Below are 5,516 nucleotides of genomic sequence, written 5' to 3' on the forward strand. Positions count from 1 at the left end.
TCCTTCTTGCTTCCTTTTAGTAATAGTCTCGTCTACTCACGATCTGGTTCCCCCCGTAGGCTTTTCGCCGTCTTACCGACATCCAAACGATGCGGATTTTGCCATCCTCAAAGAAGGCGTTAATCTCCTTCCGATCGGAAATCTCTTCCCTTCCTTCCAGGTTTCCCATCATGGCCTCGATTATACCGCGATGATATGAGCTGCTCCCGTCCTCAATCCATTCTTCCATCGCTTTAAGTCTCATAGCCGCAGTAGCTGCCTCACACTTAATCTGTATGTCAATGGGTCGGATATCTAGGATAGTCTCCAGTGCCTCATCTCTCCGCCTATGCCAAGACAACATGTTCTCTGAACCTGTTGTATGGTCCTTATGTTGCACTTTTTCTCCATAGCAGTCCACCAAACTACTGAGGCGTAAGAAAGTATTGGTCTAATCACGCTCCTGTAGAGCCAGTGGACTATCCTCGGATTCAGGCCTCATTTCGAGCCTACGGCCCGTGTACATATGTAGTGCTCAACATCTGTGAGCCCTCTCAGAATGCTCCTGAATGTGACACTTCCAATTCAGTTTCCTGTCCAAGATCACACCAAAGTATTTGACCTTCTCAGATATCGAAATCGTCTTATTGGGGAAACGTGGTGCGTTAAATTAGCCCACCCTCGTCTTCCTCGTGAACAGGCATATTTCAGTCTTTTCTGGGTTAACATTGAGACCTCCGGGTCTAGCCCAGTCATATGCCATATGCAAGACCCTTTCGGCCCTTCTGCATGGCTCGTTCGGATCCTTACGCCTTAGAAGTATTACAACATCGTCTGCGTAGCAGACAGGTTCAAATCCCTCCTCATTCAGCATCCGTAATAGGTTATTTTTGGTGGTCACCCATAGAAGTGGCTATAAATGCCCCCCTGTGGCGTGCTCTATGCCACTTTCTCTCTAAGGACCGGGACCACCCGGTACTGGTCTAAGGTTTGGATAAGAGTGTCGGTCGGCACATTGTTAAAAGCCCCCTCGATATCAATGCATACCGCCAGTGTGTACGTTTTGGCATCGAAGAATTCTTCTATTTTATGCACAACCTCTTGCAGGGCAGTCTCCACCAGCCTTCCCTTGACATAGGCATGCTAATTGTAGTTAAGCAGTTCGCTGGATGTCCTACTCTTTATCATGGTGTCCACAATACGTTCCATGGTTTTGAGTAGAAACGACATAAGGCTTATGGGTCTGCAGGCCTTTGGTGTCGCATAACTTGCGTTGCCGGGCTTGGGTATAAACACCACCCTTGCCTCCTACTAGGCTCTTGGAGTATATGCAAGTCCAAGGCACGCTCCAGGCGCCAACTTATTCCGGAAGCTTATCGGATTCGGCGCTGGCCGTGCTATTCTAAACCTAATGTAGCGATGGTCAGAGAAAGAGTGTTCTATAGAGTCCCACCAATCCTTAAACTCACCGATTAGATATTGCGAACATATCGTCACATTTAATAGCTTCTGCCTAATCCTATTTGTTCCAGGTCTTCCATGGCTTCTGAATTAAGGCAATATGAATCGTGCCCTTGCTGATGTTCTCTATCAGAGCGTGTGCAGCAGTCTCGCTCCGGTGAAGGTTTATGTGGATTACATCAATCATTGGTCCTCTAGTAAGTTGGCATCTTGGGAGTAGGTGATGATCTCATAATCTGCTCCCTGTTCTTTAGACTGCATTGACTTTCTTGTCACTGCCCTGCATGATGTCATCGTTTTAAGTTCTGTGAGGTCTCACAAGTCTTGTTTCTGTATAATGGTTAGTATTCCACTGCATCAAGAAATACTGTAATTTTTTGGTAGTTCGCATTATTTCAAATATTTTATTTGTTTTTGACTGTTTGTGTAGTTGGTTTTGAAAACATTTCATTCTAAGAAAATTTTCTAGTACGAAAGAACGAATTGTCGGAAAATTTTAATTATTAAAAAGGAAAATAGATTGCAAATTGGCTATAACATTTTTGATTTTGTTTTCGTGTGACTCAATCGTTTCGGAGTGGCGTTTTTCTTCGTAGCTGTGAATAGATTATTTATCGTGAAAAACCATCGATTTCAAAAGGACATACAAGGACTCATTGAATGTGGGAGAAAATCCCACAGTTCCAATATCTTACCCTTGTGTTTCCAGTTATTATTTGACATAAGATGCAGAAATTGCATAACGGATGCTGTTTTTATTATAAGTGACATGCATCGTTTCTAAGGACTTCCATTCAAATTAAGGCATAATTGCAAGATATTTGCATTAGGAAGACCCCAGATTTTTGAGATTAAATGACGTTTTCTGTGCAAAAATCTAAGCTGATTGATGTAAAATTACATTTAAGCCAAACTCATCAACATTGCAGCATCGACCAAAGGCCTTTCAAAATATTTTTGTCACTCTCAAAGGCTATTTTTTTTGCATCTTATAAACTGATTTAACCCATAATGTTATTACATACATTAGCTTTACCAACTACATCGTTTTGTTATACATCACATCTACATATGTCAAGAAAAGGTTTTGGACCCCTCATCAATATTTACAAGCGCTTGTTAATGTTAGGAGATAAAACCCGTTGTTGTACAATACTACACTGAGACAAATGTTGACATATAATTAATTTAATTTTTACTATCTAAAATGTTAATTAATTATATATACTTATAACTTACATATATCACTTATTAGAATTTTGTTAGAAAACATATTTTTCCCTCCATTTCATTATTTTTTTTTTTTGTTCACTAAGGTATGAGATATATTTGTTTAATTAAACTTGAATTAGTAGATATGAATTGCGAAGCAGTTTTAAATAATTTCCGCGAAAATCAAATAGTCTGGTCAAAGATTATGTGGGCTGACAGATTTAAATGATTGTCGGCAAGGGATACGGCTATTGATGAAGAAAAAATTCCACCTTAATTTCTTCATCCATACATAACACATTTCGGTTATATAAAATGGTCATCAGTAACTCTTTTTTTATAGCTACCTATAACTTATTTGTTTTTGTAATTGACCGAGGTTTGTCTCTTTTAGCAAGAACACCCCTCAATGCTCTGAGCATGGCCGAAATAATAGGTAGCAAACGCGGGAAAGAGACAGAATCTGTTTGATGAGGGTCGTTACAGTTCTTTGCCTATTCTAGATTTCCAAATCTTTATAAAGTCGGTAATGGTTCCATCGTCGGGTCCCTGTTCGTTAAGCTGTATTGGGTTTCCATTTCCTGTGCTATACTAGGATCTTTGCCTATCTTAGCCTTCCAAAACTTAAGTAGATGGTCTTCTTGGGAGTAGGTAGGTACCATCATCGGCTCCCTGTTCGTCGGGTTGCACTGAGTCTCCTGTAGTTGCGCTGCCTAATGTTTCAATATAAGGATCTTTACCTATCCCAGTATTCCGAATCTTTAAGTCGGTGATGGGTCCGTCATCGGGTGCTTGTTTGTTAGGCTGTGTTGGGTCTCTCGACACTGCACTGCCTGATATTTTAGTATTAAGGTCTTTGCTTCTCTTAGTCTTTGCAATATTGAGAGATGCCGTGATTGTCTCGTTGTTGGCCCATTGAAAATTTCTGCCAATCTTAGTTTTCCCAATCTTAAAAAAGACAGCTTTGCTTCTGTAGTGCCCCATGCCTTTAGTCTTAGCCACACTTGTCACTGAGACTTGATCAATGCCAACCACAGAGAGAGTTCCTTCCTCCTTCTCCTCCCTGTGGAAGACCTCCCACTTCTCTGCGACCAAACCTTCGTATTGCTTGCCCAAGAATCCCAACATGCGTTCCATCGCAAATTTCCTGCCCCAACCCTTGATGAAGACCGAAGTCTTCGTGAGCTGGAGGATATCCATCTTTCTCACCAGGTCAAGCTATGCGCCCTCCCAGGGAGCGTGAATACCTCTGACGTTTGACGGTATCAATACATTCCGCCGACGCAAAACGCAGCATAAAGATGTCCCCTCTAAACTCGCAGCTTATCATTTTTATGGGTGGACCCTCTACAGAGTTCCGCACATGGTAAAAAATCTGATCGTTAACCAGATCCTCCACTTGGGACCGATGATCGGGTGGAATCCCACCGGATTCCGATATTAATGACTGCTTAAGTTAGCGCATCTCTGTTGTGCTTTCTTGCCACTTTAGCGTTAAATGGCGGCTCCTTACCATTTTCAGCGACCATCTTCCCCTTCCGTGATGGCTGTGGCCTCTTATTGGAAGTCACAGTCCTCCATGAAGACTCAGGGGCCGTGAGCGCTTCCTTCGATTCTGTTCCAACTTTGTCTACCTCCACAGGCCACTGTCTGGAGTCTCCATTGCGGGATGGCTGGCTTGGTTTTTCCAGAGTACTTGAAAGCGGGGAGCTCTTTTTCTTTTTCAGCATTTTAATAGTGTTATGCTCTTCGGGAGATCTGATTCTTTTTCCAGCTTTCGTAGAAGTGCTTGGAATGTAATTTCTATCCCTTCCAGCATCCTACACTTTCGCCCGATTACGCTACCGGTACATACACCTCTGTCTCCTTCGTCGTGCACCGGATCGCTTTCTCGGTCTGCTTGTGAGCTTAGCAAAGCTATCGCTCACTTCTGCCATCATACCGATGCCCTCATCTCTCGATTTGGCTGCCATGACTGTTTCATTGACACCGTCGCTGTCTGAATCTGTGTCAGAAACACCACCTGTACTTAAAGGCTGTGGACGAATTGTGCATCCCTCTGGTTTAGCCGTCTCTTCCTAATTAATTAGTCTGACGACTAGTTGTGCGCTTGAAGCATTACTCTCGACTACAGGTGCCAATGCACCCACACCAATAGGATGGGAGGACAATACGCTACGGTAGGACGCCACCACCACAGCTGTTGAGTCTTTGGAGTCCATTTCTAGCCTAATCCAAAACGCTTTAAAATTTTTTTGTAATAGGTAGTATCTATTCCGAAATACGGATATATATTTTTTTTCTTTGAGGAGCGAAATAAAAATACTTCCGCTTCACTCAACGGCTACATCTACATTCAACGCTAAGATTCTGGAAAAAATGTGCACGTTCTTTTGAATTGCCGTTTCTTGAACCCGGTAATTGGCTTCCACTACGTGTGCATAGAAAAAATAATTGCTATGGATGTGTGTCGAATGGTAACAATGTTGTAGGTAAAAATATGTCGTTAAGTGTGGTGAATAATTTTTCTAGGGGATTTGGCAGCACAGCAAATTTTGACGTTTCATTGAGCAAAGTCCCATGTCAGTAATTGTAAATTCATTTGAGTTTTAGTAAGACTCTTGTTTGAACCGTTGAATGGAGCGTATTGTACTTTCACTCCACAAGAATTTTCCGTAACCCCTAATAGGTCATTATTTTTGGAAGAAAAATTTTAAGTCACTCAAGGATAGCTGCGATAAAGGTATCCATTAGGCGGTTGATGATCTGCGTCTGTTTCTAGTGGAGCGGCAAATCTAGAACCCGGGAGTAGGCTTAGAATGGTCTCCAAAGACCCAAAAGCTGCGGTGGTGGTACCAGGACGT

This window comes from Stomoxys calcitrans, chromosome 3, assembly GCF_963082655.1.
Source record: "Stomoxys calcitrans chromosome 3, idStoCalc2.1, whole genome shotgun sequence".
NCBI classification, from domain to species: Eukaryota; Metazoa; Arthropoda; class Insecta; order Diptera; family Muscidae; genus Stomoxys; species Stomoxys calcitrans.